This window comes from Sander lucioperca, chromosome 11 (genome assembly GCF_008315115.2).
Source record: "Sander lucioperca isolate FBNREF2018 chromosome 11, SLUC_FBN_1.2, whole genome shotgun sequence".
NCBI classification, from domain to species: domain Eukaryota; kingdom Metazoa; phylum Chordata; class Actinopteri; order Perciformes; family Percidae; genus Sander; species Sander lucioperca.
The window spans coordinates 27,752,848-27,771,383 of record NC_050183.1 but is presented as its reverse complement, the minus strand read 5'-3'; the positions used below and the strand labels follow the sequence as shown (position 1 = coordinate 27,771,383).

The 18,536-nt window shown below is 41.0% G+C and overlaps 1 pseudogene; it reads left to right on the top strand.

The window, feature by feature from the left end:
- Positions 1-2,466: 2,466 nt before the first annotated feature.
- LOC116058977 lies at positions 2,467-17,696 on the top strand (annotated as a pseudogene).
- Positions 17,697-18,536: the final 840 nt, after the last annotated feature.

Here is an 18,536-nt window from a genome sequence, read left to right as displayed (position 1 = left end):
CGGTTGAAGGATCTGAGTGTTTTTCACATTCAGTTCTTGGCAAAAGATTTTGTACTTCCATCATATATTAAGATGTCTTCAGGTAGAACAAGACAATACATACTCTAAACTGGAATTTACATCATCATATTACTGAACTGCCTCATACTTTGGCTGGCAGTGGGTGGGACTGAAAGTTACACAACTATAATGATGTACTTAAATCTGATGTCAGCAATGAGTTAAAAAATTAATTTTCCCTATCACTGGTGCAGCTCAGTGAAGATTGAAAAAAAGACATGGAAATCTCACTTTTTACAATATGGGATGAATTTCCACTGAGAACAACAGTACAGCAATGATGACGCTTAAAGTGCTCACATTATGCTCATTTTCAGGTTCATGATTGTATTTAGAGGTTGTATCAGAATAGGTTTACACGGTTACATTTTAAAAAAACACCATATTTTTGTTGTACTGCACATTGCTGCAGCTCCTCTCTGTTTTAGCTACAGAGTGAGACATCTCACTTCTGTTCCATCTTTGTTGGGAGTCGCACATGCTCAGTAGCTAGGTAAGGACTACTAGCGAGTCAGAAGCAGAGTATGAGGGCGTGCTACACCAGCAGCTAGGCGAGCATTATAACGTGTGTTACAAAGTGACGCACGTTCGTCACGGAAGTAAAGGCTGGACTACAACAGAGCTGTTTGGAGCAGTTTGTGAACAGTATTTTCTGTTGGAGATGGTAAGGCCCTTTGGGGTGGACTTCACTTTGTAAACCTATAACGTGCACAAAAAGATATAACACAATAAAGGAAAGCCAAAAAGCATTATATGAGCACTTTAACAATGCATACGAATTCCCATCTGTGAATAATTGTATAAGTGGAGCAGGTTTTGTGAAGGAAACATATAATACTAGTTTAAGCTAATTTATTCCTCAGTGTGGTTTGGTGTGCTACAGGGCCGGCTCTAGCCCTTTGGTTGCCCTAGGCGAGATTGAGTTTTGTGCCCCCCCACCTTAGTCTCGCATTGCCAGAGCACAGCACTGTGTCAGCGATAGAGTAGCAGTGTATGTTCATTTTAGTTTCTAGCTTGCATGTAAGTTAGATGGCACCAACATGTGGTCTAATCATAACTGGTCTGGCAACCCAAAGGCCAGTATTTTGTTTCCAGATTTGTGTGCATGGTGACTAATGATGCAGGGGGGTCTGGGGGTCCACCCCCTGAAAATTTTGACCATTTAACACTTCATTTCCTGCATTCTGGTGAATTTGTATGCACCTATTTCTACCTTTTTCTGAATCAATTTATGCTGGGAATATCTTTATGTAAAGGCAAACATACAAATATAAAAACATAATGGAATATAATGCAGTAAGGCTCTCAGGCATTCTGTATTGCTTTCAACTATTTATTCTCCTTTGGTTCAACTTTTCTAATTATATCTGAGTCAGCACACTTGTAGCCTATAGGCATCATTTACTCCTCCCTCCTCTTTTGCTTCTTTTGTTGAGGAAGTAACCTCCTTAAATGTGCATATGACAGTTATTCACCTCAATGATACATGAATTCATTTTAATTAATTAATAAACCCCTGGACTTTAATATTTCAGTCTCATATTCAAATAGATTACATATTTCTACTTAAAATATATCTCATCTGTGTTCTCTGAGATTTGGAGGAGTCGTGATATTTTGAGAAAAATAAAGTGATAATAGGCTATTACAAGAATAAAGTCACTATTTTTCAGAAAATAATCTACCTGCACTATAGCCTGCTGTGCATTACGTGATTGCTCTGCTGATACGGTAGATCTCAGACCGTCTGACAGACACAGAGCCCCGTTTGGGTCTCTGGTCTCTGAATGAGACAAAGTTTAGGGAAGAGGCTGTACGCTGCTCTACATCGGAGGTGGAAACCCGAAACTACGGCCGAAATACACGAAGCACAAACGTGACACATCTGCTGCAGCATGCCCACAGCAGAGCGCGTCCTTTATAAACCTGAAGCTGCACAGACCACGGAAGGCGTGCTGCAGCAGCTCCGTGGTCTGTGCCGCTGCTCGTCTCTATTTTTACAGCGAGAGTGGACACTATGCGACGCACAGGTCTGCTTCAGAGCTCCGTGTGTTTGAGTCTGACCCATAGACTGGAAACGTCACGTCACGGGAACTTCAAACTAAATCATTAGTTTGAAGTTTCCCCCAATTAGGAAATTATCGATAATTATCAATTCAATCTAATAATCAGGTTGACAAGCAAACGTATGACTGAGAGGGCGCCCTAGGATGATGATGTTTAATAATCATGTTTTATTTCGCTTGTCATTCTAATTCTATTATTAAAGAGAAGTAGACCTAAGGGCGACACGGCGCCCCCAACACATTTGACGCCCTAGGAAATCGCCTAGTTCGCCTATAACAATCGCCGGCCCTGGGTGTGCACGTCAAAGGTTAACTTTCCCCTTCTTTCTCTTTAACTTCTCTTCAGAGTCACTATGTGGAGACATTTCCGCTCCAGGAAACAGGGTTAAAGTCCCTCCCCTGCGATACTGTTTACTAGATTGGTCGATAAGCAACGGCTCAGTTCATGTGAGTTTAGAGGCTGGTAAGAATGTGATCGCAGCTGCCCCCGGACCTGCAATCAGTGTAAGACGGTGAGAGCATTCTTTCAGACTTCAATAATATAATAATAATAATAATAGAGTATTGTGATTGTTCTGCTGGTTGTTCCCCTGCCAAAAATGCCTCTCTTGACATGCACAATACACATTCTGTAAAGTGATCCACTTCCTCAAACCTTCAGCAATTCCTAAACTTTTTAAACTACTTAAGAGGTACTTGACATTGCTGTTCGTTCTGTAAATAAGTGTTACCTGTTTTAGGATGTTACCAACACTTAAAACTTAGCTGTGTTTTACAAAACTGTACTCTGTACTAGAGTGTAGAAGTGTAGCGCCACATGAGGCTGATATGTGTGCCTCAGACTGAAATATCTTGACAACTATTGTATGGATTGCTGTAAAAATCTGCTGTGGATATTCAAGGTCCCTACAGAGTAAATTCTAATGCCTGAATATCCTCTGACTTTCCTTGTAGCTCCAAGAGCAGGTCTTTTTTTCCACGTATGGTTTTGAGTGAAATATCCGGACAACTATTGGATGGATTGTCGTGGATAAATTCAAATGCATTTGTTGATGCTATAATTGTTCATCTAGTGTCATAATAAGGTCAAGATTTAAGTCTGCCCAATGATTTGGTTGATGACAACATACCTACAAAACTAATGACATTCCCATTAGCCTCATGCTGTACTTTGTGTTTAGTACTAATTAGCTAACATTAGCATACTAACAGGCTAAAGCCAGATGGTACCTGCTAATATTACCACTGATATGTGAGCATTTTCACTGTCACTACTAGCATGCTGATCTTAGAATTTACCTAAAAGCACCACTGTGCCTAAGTACAGCCTCACAGAGGTGCTAGCATGGCTGTAGACCTGAGATCTTCAACAGGGGGGTCCTGGACCCCTAGGTGGTCTTCAGATTCACTGCAGTGGGGGGTCTCCAAATTATTGTTAATTTTTGGAAGTTTTTTTTTCAAAAATTAAAATTCCTTAACATGAATCCAACAAATTATTAGCAAATATAAATCCCCACTGATGATAGGCTTACTGGCCTAAGGTAGTCGCTAAGGATAGCCATCCACAGATACAGGTAATCCTAAGGATTCACTGGGCCACATGTATGTGTAACATTAAAAGATGATTTATAAAATCCTGCCAACAATTATTATTTTGATAGCTTAGTGTTCTGTGCAAAAAAGGTATGTATAAAGACTTTAGGCCGCCCACACATTATTGTAGGCCCTTCATTTTATACAATATATGTAGTAGGGGGTCCCTGCTCCGTCTCTCTTTAAGTAAAGGGGTCCTTGGTTTAAAAAACGTTGAAGACCCCTGCTTAGTCCTGTTTCCTCAGTGCTCAGCAATGGTTCAGCGTGTGGCAGTGGTTGGAGCAGGCAGTTCTGGTCTGGCTTGTATCAAGATCTGTGTTGATGAGGGCCTGGAGCCTGTCTGCTTTGAAAGCAGTGATGACATCGGCGGCCTGTGGAAATTTAAGGTGAGTGGGGTCACTGTAAAAGAGTATCCCACATTTTAATCTTGTTGCCAGTTCTGGATTTGTCTTCTGATGCTGTAGCCTATGGCCAAATAGCTTTCACCTCATCTAGAAAAAATGCAGTTATATGAACAAAGATTTTCTTAGCTTGTGCACACGATTGATTAAACAGTAAAATGTCATCAGAGTGATGTTTGTGTTCACAGGAATCACCTGAGCCAGAGCGATCCAGCATCTATCGCTCCTTGGTGGTCAACACCTCCAAAGAGATGATGTGTTTCAGTGATTTTCCTATGCCTGCTGACTATCCAAACTACATGCACAACTCCCTGCTGCTGCAGTACTTCAGGCTCTATGCTGACCACTTTGACCTGCTCCGATACATTCATTTCCAGGTCGTCAAGCCAGGAGTGTCACTGCCTTTTCACAAGTTTTTACAACATGCTATGTAAAGTCAAAGTTTATTGATGCATGTATATATGTTTGTGTGAATGTGGACATGCATGCTTTAGACCACTGTAAGGAGTGTTGCACAAAGGCCAGATTTCTCTCTGTCCGGTCAGTGGGACATAGTGACCATTAATGGGGATGGAGAGGAGGAGAGACACGTCTTTGATGCAGTTCTGGTGTGTTCAGGCCACTACACCCACCCAGCCTTACCCCTGTCAGACTTTCCAGGTCGGTAAACAAATAGATAACACTTTTCAAAGATGGAGGAGTATAGCGGGTTGATTTACTGTACATCTGCACATGCCTGCCAGAAATGTTATTAATATTTTTCCTTTGATCTGTTGCACCATCTGTCCAGGTTATGAGACGTTTTCTGGCAGGTGTTTTCACAGCTGCGAATATAAAGATGCAGATGCCTGCAGAGGAAAGAGGGTGGTGGTGGTTGGCATTGGCAATTCTGGAGGTGATATTGCAGTGGAGATCAGTAGATCTGCAGAGATGGTAAGACAGGAGACGAATAGAAAAGCTTCTTTGTTGTTTGGTAGAGAACCAAGAGACCTGACCTCTTTCATTGCACTGCACATAGTTATACCAACAGAATAAATGTCCCATGTATTCACATTCAGTCTTCCTTTTTTTTGACAGACATTTCTCAGCACACGCCAGGGTGCCTGGGTGATGGGCAGGATGGCCACTAATGGTCTTCCCATGGACATGACAGCTATCACCAGGTTCAACAACATCCTCATACGGCTTCTTCCCAACACTCTTGTCAACTGGGCAGTAGAGAGAGCACTGAACCCCAAATGTGACCACAAACTGTATGGCCTGAAGCCCAGACACAGGTGACACATTTTTCACAATCCCAGTGTGAGCATGGTGTCAGCTGTGCAGACCACTAGCAAATACAAAGGTGTCATTTTGAATGTGATGTAATATTTGTAGCAATATTTGGTTCGGTTGACTCCTATCATTTCCTTTCTTTCTCAGACTTTTGGACAAAAAGCCTTTGATCAATGATGACCTTCCTAGTCGAATCCTTCAGGGAGCGCTAGTAATGAAACCCAATCTGAAAGGATTCAAGGATTCTGGAGTTGAATTTGAAGATGGCACTGTGGAGGAGAACATTGACGCTGTGGTCTTCTGTACAGGTTATAATGGAAACTTCCCATTCCTGCCTCCAGCTTTATCTGAGGGGCCTCACAAAGAGTTGACATTGTACAAGTAAGTATACAGGGGATAGAGTTTTGTATACATAGGGGCTGACAACTTTTATTTTGAAAAGAAGGTAGATTTAACCTCCACAGTTAGAAACCTGATTAACTGAGCCAATAAACATCAAATAACACATCTAACTTATGAGATAGATGAGAAGATAAATAACACACTAATGTCGGTACGGTAAATATGTAGCTGGAGCCCTAGACTATTTAGCTGAGCTGCTGGCGGGCCTAAAGGCCTTTTTACAGTCACCGTAGCCGACCTGGCACGCGCACATGTGACGTCAAAATGACGTAGATCTCGCTGGCGTGCCAGGATTTTAAGTGCACGACCAAAGGTCATGCACCACAAAGCGGAAACAGGAAGCATGGACGAGTTCAAGGGCAACCAGATGCCAGGACTCTCAGAGTGACTGCAAGTCTCTCTTGTAAACTTACTGGGTTAAGATGAGTTCTTTTATGGTGAATGAAAGGCTTGATCCGACGAAGTAGGTCATCGAATCAAATAGAAACATTGACGTCAATGCTGCTGCCAGTTCATAGCCTGGTTGACACCAGACCCTTCTCAGTTGTAACTGAGAGTGGGTCTGGACAAGCTTTATTCGCAGCGCATTTCCAAAGGGGCGTCACCAACGGACGCCGCTCAAATGCCTCTGGGCGCAATTGGATAGTCCTTCAACCAATCAGACCAACGATCCGGGTGACGTAGCAGCGACAGCGAAGCAGTGGCCGTCATGTTGCTTGCCTTCGCTGCACTATTGTCATCGTGTAAAGCCCGCCTCAACGGTTGTGATTGGTGCCTCGATTTGGAAAAATTGGAAATGGGCTTGAATGGGCTCTAGTCGAGCACATCACCATGGTGTAGAGGTGCTGGTAGGTAGGTAGATTGTTTTACCTTTGTACACAGCCAGGCTAGCTATTTCCCTGTTCTGATGTTAAGCTAAACTAAGCTCAGATAATTGGCTGTTGGCTCCAGCTTCATATTTACACTGAGCAGTATCAATCTTTTCATTTAACTATTTCCCAAAAATGTTAGCACTATTCCTTTAATAGTTTTATTGATATGCCTTTTTAAATATAGTTGGACAAATAAATGTATACATTCAGCATTTCACTGAATACAAAATTACATTCTACATTTTAAAACATTTAAGTTAAATGTATGATAACCAATAATTACTTTTTTTTTACTAGCATGTAATAAGTCTGATACAAAAATTTCAGGACACTGTTTCCTCCTTGTCTATCACAACCCACACTGGCCGTCATGGGTCTTTTCCAGACGAAAGGACCAATCATGCCTATTGTGGAAATGCAGGCGCGGTGGGCTGTTAAGGTCTTTGCCGGTAAACAATTATGAGCTTAAAATGTACACACACACACTCAGGACTGAGGAGCAAAATGTACCAGTTTCTGTGTTTTTATTTTCAAGGTTTGAGCCGTCTTCCATGTAAAGAGAAAATGCTGGAAGTCATTGAGTCTGAGAGGAAGAGAAACATGAAAAGGTATGCACCATCTTTACACTGATGTCCTTTTTATAGTACAGGCAAATCAGTCATGTTCTTCTGTAGAAAGCAGAATTGTGGAACCTAGGGGTTAATAACAAGTGTACCGAGTCGACCGTTCTCTGGGATATGTTTTCATGCTAATCGAATGTGACCAGTTTTAACGCAAACCACTAATTAGCTTATAAAGCTAGTCGCCAGGGCAAAGTAAAGTAAAAAGAAATCGCTATTTCTATACCACTAACAAGGCTCAAAATTCACCACACATCAACGGTTGCATAATGAGGGTCCCTACATGTAAACCGAAGCATCGAGAACTTTGTAAGTGTACAGACAGTTTATTAAAAAGATAGTTTATAAAAACAGTACCGTTCATATATACAGGCAGGCGCCATTTTGGGAAAACAGTCACAACCAGTCGAACGATGAACGCCGTGCTACGTGAACTGTCACTTGAAATCTCCCATGGTCCGTGGTTTCCCATTGGGTCGATAGGAATTACGTTTGTGAAATGTAATTACATGGAAATGCATGAATTATATCTGTTTATTAAAATATATGCACACGTTCGTCGTTCAACACGTCGGACTGTTTTCCCAAGATGGTGTCTTTCTAAACTATCTTTTTAATAAACTGCCTGTACACTTACAAAGTTCTCAATGCTTCGGTTTACATGTAGGGACCCTCATTATGCTACCGTGGAAGTGTAGTGCTATTTTGAGCCTTGTTAGTGGTATAGAAATAGCGATTTCTTTTTACTTTATCTGTGCCACGACGACTAGCTTTATAAGCTAATTAGTGGTTTGCGCTAAAACTGTTCACATTCGATTAGCATGATATCATATCCCAGAGAACAGTTGACTTGGTACACATGTGTTATTAACCCCTAGGTTCATTTTGCACCGGATTTCTCCTTTAAAATATGTTGTGTTAAAAATGACATTTGAACGAATCTGCTCCTTATTTTCGCAGCTATAACTGCCCGCGAAAGGCGGCTCTCCAGGTAGACTTCATCCCTTACCTGGATTTCATGGCTGAGCAGGTCAGTCCAGTTCAGCTCTATATAAAATTGTGTTACTTTATGAGACGCAACCATTCTGATAGACTTCCAATCACAGGTCGGGGTTCGCCCTAACTTCCTGAGACTACTACTGAGAGATCCTGTGCTGTGGGTGAGGGTCTTCTTTGGTCCCTGCACTCCTTATCAGTATCGTCTCTCGGGGCCTGGACAGTGGGCCGGAGCCCGTCAGGCTATCCTCACTCAGTGGGAACGGGTGGTTCAGCCATTCAGAACCAGAGTGGTACCAGAACCAGAGAGCAAGCCGTCTGTCCTATTTTCTCCCTGGCTGCTCACATTTGGAGCAGCTGTCACAATAGCTGCCCTTCTGTCTAAAAATGAGATTTTTCCCGTGCTGCAGGGTGCAGCCCAGATTCTGGAAGGTGCAAGATTTTTCTGAGGGACTAATATGATGAAAACTGGGTCCATCTTTAATATCCAAAATGATTTAAGATGCAGTGACGTAATGTATGTACTGTAATTTATTCTGTTTGTGTTTGGCATGCAGAGGGAGAAAGACAGCCTCCCACTTTTAATGTAGTGTACAAATGTGGTGTATTTAATAATATGGGGTTATAAAATTGTGAAAGTAATTGCACTCTGCTTACAGCTGTGTCAGTTTCAAAGGTCAGTCCATTATGTAGCATGGAGAACATCCTAAATTGAGGCTTACTGATGCAGAAAAACACTAAATCACAATCACGTGTCTGAGAAATAAAAATTCCAACAAATTATGACGAAGTGAAGAAAACATGTTTTTTTACAATACACACAGTGTCAAGGAAAATGTTATGAACAGTCACATGGTTTAGGCAAGTATGGAAACAAGGAAAAAAAACGTGTGTTCATACACGGTGAGGTGAAATGAGTAAACCATAACCATTGGGGGTAGAAGGGACTGTGTACTGTAGGAGAAGAGCAATACATGAGATATGATAGGATTAGATAATATTTAATGTAATATGTAATCTGTCCCCTTGTGGTGTTCTTACCATGGTCAGTATCTGAGATCTATGGAAGTACCCTCAAATTGTGTTTTTAGTTTTTATTTAAGTTTATGTTGAATGTTAAATCCAGCTCTGTCATGGCAGTGTGTGCAGTTGAAGAGTGGGCGTCCCTCCATGCACTTCCAATCTCACAACACGACAGCAAAACGCACAACAGACAAATGTCACAATAGCTGTCATGAGATTGTGTGATTAATCTAGTTTAGTACTCATCTGTCATTTACCAAATTTACACTTTAATATAATCATCCTTGATTAACTCAAGCAACTTAAAGCTTTAAAAAAATGTATATGCAAATGAACCACTCTGTTGAGGGTAGATGTAGTAGAGTAGTCGTGAGCAGATATTGACACTCAGGATGAGTCAAAGAGGATGTTGAAATGATGGGCTTTTATTATTATTGTCCCAATTAAGGCCCACAGGCAAAACAAACAATTAACAAAACCAAAATTAATTAAAAAAAAAAGAGAAAAAAAATACTTTAAATTGACGTGAGAGTCAAAAATTGATAAATGATGCAGAGATACAGCTGTATATAAGTTGACTTTTCCAAACTAGTCACCTGAGCCTTCCACAGACTTACGTCCTTACCCCTCTAGCTCCACGAACAACTGAAACTGCCAGTCTATAAACACCTGTAGCGCGCCCCTGGAATTGGAACATACCAACCAAAACTAACATACAGGGGTGGCTAAGGTGAGCAGACATTAAAAGCTATTTTTTAGAATTATTAGATCTAATAGGCTAGAAATTTACAGAAGATTATTTACCTGACTCACAAAAACATTGCACTAAGCCACAAGATAACTTGGCGGACAATAAAATAATTACTTCTAATTCCGGTCACTTCCTGTTACCCCGGATGTACTAACGTCATTTAAACTCCCCGATCGCGGCAAACTTTCCTTTATCAGCAAAAGAGAGCAGACGCCGGTAAGCTACAAAGACTACATGTTATACTGTTACCTTTTAAACAGCAATGCAGTTAACAAAGACGTAAGTGTTGTGTGATTATTATAAATGGTTATGTTTGTGACAAACGGTATGGGTTTAAACAATAGAGAATGATGCATTGATGGATATAGCTATAGCCTATAAATCACCGCAGTATTAGATGTTAAATTTGTGCACAAGAACGCTACGGGATTACTATGGGGAATTTGATGAACGCAAGGCAGGCAGGCATGCGCCCCGTCACACACTCAAACACAATGGGGTGTGAAACACAGTCAAAACTGCTTCACATCACACTAGAAAACAGCACACACCTTTCTCCTTCCTTCAGTCCCTGCTCTACACCAAATCAAAGTAAGCATTGCTGTCAGCCGCTCTTCCTCTCCAGCATGGTTCAGAAGGTGGCAGTGATCGGCGCGGGGATCTCTGGTCTGACCAGCATCAAGGCCTGTTTGGATGAAGGTCTGGAGCCTACCTGTTTTGAGAGCAGCCATGACATTGGAGGTCTATTGAGATTTAAGGTGAGGGGCAATGCTTTCACATAAACCCTTATAAGCTCATATTTTTATTTCTTTTATACCATGCACTGCAATCCTACTAATTTGAGTGTGTTTTTAATGTTAGGCCGTGAAGGAATATACATGTAAATCGGACAGTAAATAAAATACAGTATAACCTCTATAATCCAAGATCTCATGCTGTTGGAAGATTATTTATGATAAACAAAATTGTCATTCACAGCTCAACTGAGAGGGCTCTTAAAGCACTACACAGTTTCTGGGAGTTTGACCCATTAATCACATTTGTAATTTGGGTACCACTTTGACTTTTTTGGTCGATTGGTTTGCTTATACAGTAGGATACACCATGGTAAATAATAGTTGTTTATTTTCATTTATTGTCATTTAGCAGCACTGAAACAGAAATCATTAATGTATAATAATTGTTCTGTGCTGGTAATATAGAAACAATATTCAATCAATAATAACACACTGTTATTGATAGACTTCCCTACAAGACTTTGAGCATGTTGCTTACACTATAGAAAAAAAGTAATAGCCTTACTTTGAATTTTGCCAGTTGCTGATTAATATTCTGTATGCTTATGCTATACATTTCCACCAGAAAGATTACAATTATTTTTACTTTGAATTTCAAATGTCCATAAGTCCTAGAGATAAGATATCCGGGTGACTGCTTGTGTGGTTGACCGGTTTTCTTTCTTTTTTAAATCTAGCTTCAACTCTAGTTTTTTCACTCACTTTTGCATGTATATTTATTATGGTATTTGACATTTTGTGTATTTTTTTTATATTTTTCTACTTGTCGGAACTACTTTTCGTGCTTGTAAATTGCCCCAAGGGGATAAATAGTTATTTGAATTTAATTCAATTAATAGATTGAGATATGCAACAGGGGAAATGTTTGATACTGTAATGGCCGTATTATCATACATTTGTTGTGACAGATATTTTCAGCCAAGTGAAGTGATAAAAAATCTGTCACTATCTGTATTGTCATTGTCTTTCTGTAGGAGAAGCCAGAGCCTGGACGTGCCAACATCTATCAGTCGGTGGTCATCACCAGCTCCAAAGAGATAATGTCGCTCAGCGACTTCCCCCCCCTCCAGCTGAGCTCGCCAACAACATGCACCACTCTGAGGTGCTGCTGTATATGCGCCTCTACGCTCAGGACTTCAAACTGCTGCAACACATACACTTTAAGGTCAGCAACCTTCAGGCTTGTTTGGGGCGATTGTAAAGGCTGTTTTATGCTTCTGCGTCAAATCGACAGCGTACCCCCTGCAGACCCCTCTGCATCGACACAAACCCCTCTCCGAGCCCTCCGCCGTAGCGGTGTTTCAAGCAGCCTACTGTGGGGAGTAGCAACATGCTAGTTCACTGACATAAGCTTTGCAAATAAACTCAGACATATTTTGGTTACAATGACAGGGGTTATCTGTTTGTAAAGTGTCTATATGTCAGTAATGTTTTGAAATTAGCACTTCGCCAGCAAGCAGTACTTTGTGGACAGTTGTGCTAAAGTTAGCTTGCTAACATAACATAAACTGTCTCTCTCTCTCTTTCGTCGGAAATGGCAGTTTCACGATTGACCCTCCGGAAACCACACACCCCGTAGCGTTCTGGCGGTGAAATGCACCGCGATTCAAAGAAACGCGTTGAACCCCGACACAGAACTCCGAAAGCCATAGCTACGGCGTGGAGTTGACGCAGAAGCATAAAACAGCCTTAAGATGGGTCCTTTTCTGTATGGGGGAAAAAAAACATGTAGGCCAACCCAACAGGTCACTAACCACAATAACCACATAATCCTTTCACTCATAAAGACTGTAAAAATGGGGCGCCTGGATAGCTCAGCTGGTAGAGCAGGCACCCATATATAGAGGTTTACTCCTCGACACAGCAGGCTAGGGTTCGACTCCGACCTGCAGCCCTTTGCTGGATGTCATTCTCCCCCCTCTCTCCCCTTTCATGTTTTCAGCTGTCCTGTCAATAAAGGCCTAACAATGCCCAAAAAATAATCTAAAAAAAAAAAAATAAAGACTGTAAAAATGGTGGAACTCACAACCTACAAGGGAAATATAGATTCTGGTTATGTCAAATAAACTGGTGAATTTAGACTTTTTATGGGCATTAATGGTAAAAATGTAATAACACCTGAATGATCCTTGATTTCACTCCTAAAGGACAGGAATACAATGAGTGTAGTACCTGGGCTTTTAATGGCACGGTCACCCAAATGTAACACTTCCCTGTAAGTCTCTATTCAGCATTTATAAGCAGTATAAAAACATAGAATTTATAACATATAATGTAGTTAGAAGCATATAAAAGTGTGTGTGAAGCGTGTGTGCGTGTGCGCGTGTGTGTGTGTCAGACTACCGTTGTCAGTGTGAGGCAGACCCCAGATTCTGCAGCGACCGGCCAGTGGGAGGTGGAAACGGAGAGGAGAGAGGGTCAGAGGGAGACTCGTGTTTTTGATGCAGTGATGGTTTGTACCGGACACTTCACCCAGCCTCACCTGCCCCTCAGCGACTTCCCAGGTACCAGGAATCATTATATACCATATTTTCTTTCACATTTGAATGAGACACACTGCAGCTGCTGCTACTCCAACTCCGTGAACATTCAGTGCTCTTTAATTGGGGTACAACTATGGTATTGATATGCAGCTACTGTGGTATTGATATACAGCTACTGCACATTATCTTTTTATTCCATTTTAGGTATTGAGACTTTTAAAGGCAGTATTCTTTAACAAATGTGATGCTAAAAAAATAAAAAAAAAAATCTAAAACCTGTGCACATAAATCTTAACCCTCTTATGTACTGACCTGACCTGCAGGTGTACCTCAGTACCAGGAGCGGAGCGTGGGTGGTCAGCCGTGTAGGACAGAGGGGGCTCCCAGCTGATCTAGTTGGGACTTCTCGAATGGATATGATGATACAGAAGCTCTTCCCCTCATGGATTAATGGGATGGTGGAGAAGAAGCTGGACGAAACATTTGACCACGCATTATATGGTCTGAAACCAAAACATAGGTAACTAGATACTTTAGATAAACATCTTTGTTTTGGTGTGTGGTCAACATTTCAGTTAAGCTATAACTTTTTTAAATCTAAGATTCTACATCTGTATCCTATATTTAGCTGTGTACCAGACAGCAATTTTCATTACACCCCATAATATGAAAGAATTGGCACAACAAACTGATGATTTTGCTATTAGTGCAGCTTTACCAGTGGGGGGGGTCACAAAATAAAGTTTGTCCTGCAGGTGGCATCAGAGGAAAACTTAGAAGTGTTCACATAAAAAGTCTAAACACCACAAGACTTGTGCAAAAAATATAATTTTCAGTTGTCTTATGTATCCATTTTATAGTTCTAGCACCCACATTTTAAAAAAGGTCCTTCCCATATATTTTGTGTACCAGATTTTTTTGAACAGATCCCTGTGGTGAATGACGACCTGCCAGCTCGGATCATCTCAGGCCGCGTTCAGGTGAAACCTAATGTAAAGGAGTTCTGTGGGTCCAGTGTGGTCTTTGTTGATGGGAGCATCATAGACGAGGTATATACTAGCACAATTCTTAGACTGTATATCTGATATTTGTCATATAATATAATGTAACTGTAAATGTCATTTTAGGACTCCCTTCCTTTTTGAATTTTGCACACAGTACTTGATTTCCTTGTGAATTATGGTTTAAAGTCAGGTTATATAGAATAAAACCATCACAAATGTTCATCTATAATCTTTAAATTGTATGCGTGTGTGTCATACAGGTGGATGTAGTGGTGTTTGCCACAGGGTACAACTACAGCTTCCCCTTCCTGCCCCCAGCTCTGCAGGCTAAAAGTGGTTACAGGCTGCGTCTCTACAAGCATGTGTTCCCTCCTGCACTGACCCAGCCTACTCTGGCAGTGGTGGGCTTCATCCACAGCCTCGGGGCCATCAACCCTCTGGCTGAGATGCAGGCACGCTGGGCTACAAGAGTGTTCAAAGGTAGCATGCAGCACTCAAACTGACTAGGTCTTTTATGCTTGTATGAAATCACTAAGAATGTTAAAGGTCCCATGGCATGAAAATTTCACTTTATGAGGTTTTTTAACATTAATATGAGTTCCCCCAGCCTGCCTATGGTCCCCCAGTGACTAGAAATGGCGATAGGTGTAAACCGAGCCCTGGGTATCCTGCTCTGCCTTTAAGAAAATGAAAGCTCAGATGGACCAATCTGGAATCTTCTCCTTATGAAGTTGTAAGGGGAAAGGTTACCTCCCCTTTCTCTGCTTTGCCCGCCCAGAGAATTTGGCCCATCCATGAGAGAGAGAGAGACATCATGGCTTGCAAACGAGCGAAGCATGGCAGTTGGTCAAGGCCACACCCCCACCTTCCAACTTGCCCCCCCCTCCCCCCCTCTCTCCTCCTCAATAGCATTTAAAACACTGTATAGCATACAGACACAGAAATGGCTGTAGTAAAGCTCATTGTGGCTAGTGACTAGTGGCTGTAATTCTGCACCAAGGCTGAATTTCGGGAAAGACTTCAGATACAGTATTAGGGAACCACTAAGGTCTATATAAAAGAGACTTAAGATACAGTATTAGGGGACCACTAAGGTCTATATAAAAGAGACTTCAGATACAGTATTAGGGGACCACTAAGGCCTATATAAAAGAGACTTCAGATACAGTATTAGGGGACCACTAAGGCCTATATAAAAGACTTCAGATACAGTATTAGGGGACCACTAAGGCCTATATAAAAGAGACTTAAGATACAGTATTAGGGGACCACTAAAGCCTATATAAAAGACTTCAGATACAGTATTAGGGGACCACTAAGGCCTATATAAAAGAGACTTCAGATACAGTATTAGGGGACCACTAAGGCCTATATAAAAGACTTCAGATACAGTATTAGGGGACCACTAAGGCCTATATAAAAGACTTCAGATACAGTATTAGGGGACCACTAAGGCCTATATAAAATACTTCAGATACAGTATTAGGGGACCACTAAGGCCTATATAAAAGAGACTTCAGATACAGTATTAGGGGACCACTAAGGCCTATATAAAAGAGACTTCAGATAGAGTATTAGGGGACCACTAAGGCCTATATAAAAGAGACTTCAGATACAGTATTAGGGGACCACTAAGGCCTATATAAAAGCATCCAAAAAGCAGCATGTCATAGGACCTTTAACAATGTTAAGTACTGTATGTTTATGACATGTTAAAAAGGACCTGGGGTCTCTAGGACCCCAAATAGAACATTAGGGTAAAGTTCATTGTTCAAATATTTTAGTGTGTGTGTGTGTGTGTGTGTGAATTTCAAGTTGACTGATTTTTTTTTTTTTCTCCCCATGCAGGCTTCACGACCCTCCCCTCAGAAGAGACCATGATGAAGGAAATTGAAAAAGATACAGTAACCATGCACCTGAGGTAGGAAATAAGTGTGAAACTAAATTGTAGATCCATACTAAGCTAAAACAAGACAAATAATCCAGCACCACAATTTAGCCATCTAAGACAAGCCATGGAATAGATTGCGATGTAACGTTTTTTATGATAATGAACGTCCATTACATCCAAGCTATTGCCAAATGAGTTGATACAAAGTTAATTAAGACTATCAGCTCCCTCTGTATTTCTCAGTATGGCTGTGTTTAGAAATTGGTGTCGTCCGCGCAGAAACTCAAATGAAGATAATGACCTCTTCTGAAGATTCCATCATGTTTTTTTAATCCTCCATGTCCTCCTTCTCTACTAGCAACTGTGTGGAGGAGGGGTGGGGGTGAAGCACGATCATGGAAGGCTTGTATCATGTGGATGCACCGACAGTTTTGTTGTCATTACTTAGAATTCCTCATGGGGGAGACAGAAACTACGCACTATAGCTTTAACTTGTGTATATGAAGATTGATGAAATGTATGTGTTTCTGCATGTACTGTACATGTGTTGTTCATATGAGTATACAATCTCTTACATTTCTCTTTCTTAGTATAACATTATTCATGTTTGCTTTAATTTGAAGCTCTTTATTTCGATAAATTCCATATAAAAATAGCTGTTTTGGGGCACCTGGTTAGCACACGTGGTAGAGCGTGTGCCCCATGTACAAAAGTCCTCAGTCCATGTCGCAGTGGCCCCGGGTTCAGCTCCGATCTGCGGCCCTTTCATGCATGTCATTCCCCCTCTCTCTCCCCTTTCACATGTTCAGCTGTCCTATATAATAAAAGCCTAAAAATGCCCAATCAAAAAAAAGTTGTTTTTTTTTGTTTTAATATTTTTTTTATTTTTTTTTTGTGGCTCCCTCTGTTAGATATGCCTGCTCAGAGCAGAACCCCCTCCAGGTGGACTACATTCCTTACCTGGACTCTCTGGCAGAGCAGGTGGGGGTTCGGCCAAACATACTGTGGCTCTTTCTGAAGGACCCCAGACTGGCTCTGGAGGTTTGGCTGGGTCCCTGCACTCCTTATCAGTACCGCCTGACTGGACCGGGCCGGTGGGCCGGAGCCCGTCAGGCCATTCTCACTCAATGGGAGCGGGTGCTTCAGCCTTTCAGGACCAGATTGGTACCAAAACCAGAGACCAGAGCCTCTTCTAGGCGGAGCGTCATAGTGGTTATCTCAGGTTCTGCACTGCTGTGCTGCTTCTACTACAATAAACACCTTCTCTCCTCTTTCTTCTCTCCTCTGGCATTCCTCAGATCTCCTCAGTACGCTGCATGATTATGTACATTTATGATAACATGATAATGAGGCAGCAGTGAAGCAGCACACTACAACACCGTATCTCAAAGTGCTATAGGCAGAGCATCTTCTTAGACTTTAATGTGACAATTTGAATGAGAAATAAAGTCTTCAAAATCAACGTACTAGTTTGTTGCCTAAGTCTGTACAGTGTTCGAACATTCTGAATGCAATTTGCTTCTTGCCAAGTATAGCTTTCTTGGCACCCACTAGAAGGTGTGTACAAGCCACTATTTAATATTGACAGCTGTACATTTGAAAAAAAAAACTCATTATTCCTCCATTACTCAGGAGATCAAACATATATAATGCATGGTTACTTGAGTAAAAACACAACCTTTATGTTAGAAATAAAACAAACTGTAAATTTTGCCTTGTAAAATAACACAAGGAATCTGTACACTGCTTCATTATAAAGACTTCAAATTAGTAAGTTGTGAATTGTTGCTATACATTGTAATCACATATATTAAATGGATAAATATTGTCAGATTTAACTTCCAATGATGTTGAATGATTGGCTGTCTAAGATGTTCCGTGAGATCATGGAAGATGAGGAATGTGTCAGACATTTACATAGCCTAGGATATCCACTTTTACAGATGAAAATATGTTGACTTTTCAGATCTGCACAACTAAAAATAATTGCACTGATGGGCTATACAATTTGATCTTAAACCAGATATCAAATTAAAACCAGCAGATGGAGACATAAGCAAAAAACACTTTTGCTCCCTCAAAGTGTCCTGCTGATTTGTAGAACTGTCTATAAACATTGTAACCACTGACTTTATAACTTTTATAAATCAATTCAATTCAATTTTATTCATAGCATTAAATCATAAGAGTTATCTTGATACACTTTACAGATAGAGTACGACTAGACCACACTATAATTTACAAAACACCCAACAATTCCCCCAAGAGCAAGCATTTAGTGCGACAGTGGTGAGGAAAAACT